Below are 1,453 nucleotides of genomic sequence, written 5' to 3'. Positions count from 1 at the left end.
TGGGCAGGGTCTCTGTAGAGACATGGTAGTTCTGAGTCTGTGGCCTCATCTGGTACAAAACTGTTCTCTAATGAAAGGCCTGGGGCCAGAGACCTCATTTACTTTCCCCAGAGTCTTCACAGATGGAAATGAGGATTTCTATTTCACAAAGCAAAAGGGCATGCTGTCGGAACTACAGCGACTGCTTCTCGATTCAATAAAGCAAATTCAAAACCTAATGTCCCCCGCTGCTGACCTTGTCACAGTGACTGTGTTTTTTTCAACACTGTTGTATCTCCTTTGTAACTGTGTTTAACTCACTGCAGGGCCAGACACTTGCATGCATGGGAAGAGTGCTGCAAAAGCCTTTGCCCTGTTCAGTGCTGTAAGAAGAAGGATTCTTCAGAGGTGCCAGGAGAGATCTGTGGCTGCCAACAGAAGGTTTTAGAGACAACTATTTACTATTCTGGACTTTTCCTTTTAGGTACTATGCAGGGATAACCATTAGAATTCCATAGATACAACTTCTTCCTTTATAAATGAGGAATCTGAGGACCAGAAGTTCAATAACTTGCCTAAACTTATATCGATACATCAGTTGGTGGAGGTATTGTAAAATGGCGGCCACAGGAGGTCTGCATGCCACTGTCCAGGCAAAGTCTCTGCATTATAAACTCCTAGGAGGACTTGCTGTGTGGAGGGCCTGCTATGGTGTGCTTGGTTCATCATGGAGAGTGGGGCCAAAGCCTGTGAGGTCACACTGTCTGGGAATTTCTGTGAATAGACGGCTAAATCCATGAAGGTTGTGGATGGCCTGATGATCCCCATTGGGGACCCTGTTAACTACTATGTCGATACTAGTATGTGCTATGTGACACTCAGACAGTGTTCACTGGGCATCAAAGTGAAGATCATGTTGCCTTGGGACCCAAGTGGTAGGATTGGCCTTAAGAAGCCCCTGCCTGACCATGTGAGCATTATGGAACCCAGAGATGAGATACTGCCCAGCACCTCTGTCTCAGAACAGAACGGTGGGAAGCCAGAGCTGCCAGCTATGCCCCAGACAGTACACACGGCATAACAGGGTCTCCTTGGCTTTTGGATCTGGAGTCTGCAAGTTGCTCTCTAAAGATCTTTAGTAAAATCTGTTAAAAAAGAGAAAAAAAATCAAGATCTCACACAAGAGCCTTTTTAGAGCCGCAGGTTGTATTCTCCATTTACTAATCTCTAATAATCACTTATTTTACTCTGGACCAGTGTTTGTTTCAGATCAGAGTTTCTCCAAGTATGATCCCTGAGAAATATGCATCAGAATCTCCTTGTGTGCCAGTTAGAATGCAGATTCCTGGGACCTGCTCCAGGACTATAATTTTCATGTCTCTGAAATTGGAGAAATTTTCATTTTCAACATGCACCTGGGTGATTCCTGTGAAATATAGCGTTTTTTCTTTTTCTTTTGAACTAAATTTAGACT

The 1,453-nt window shown here is 44.2% G+C and overlaps 1 pseudogene; it reads left to right on the top strand.

Moving 5' to 3' along the window:
* Nucleotides 1–596: 596 nt before the first annotated feature.
* On the top strand, nt 597–1,060 carry LOC113606761 (40S ribosomal protein S3 pseudogene; annotated as a pseudogene).
* The last annotated feature ends 393 nt before the right edge of the window (nt 1,061–1,453 follow it).

This window comes from Aethalodelphis obliquidens, unplaced genomic scaffold (assembly GCF_003676395.1).
Source record: "Aethalodelphis obliquidens isolate GAN/ISIS:26980383/991018 unplaced genomic scaffold, ASM367639v1 scaffold45, whole genome shotgun sequence".
Lineage (NCBI taxonomy): Eukaryota > Metazoa > Chordata > Mammalia > Artiodactyla > Delphinidae > Aethalodelphis > Aethalodelphis obliquidens.
This window is presented reverse-complemented; position numbering and strand designations above follow the sequence as displayed.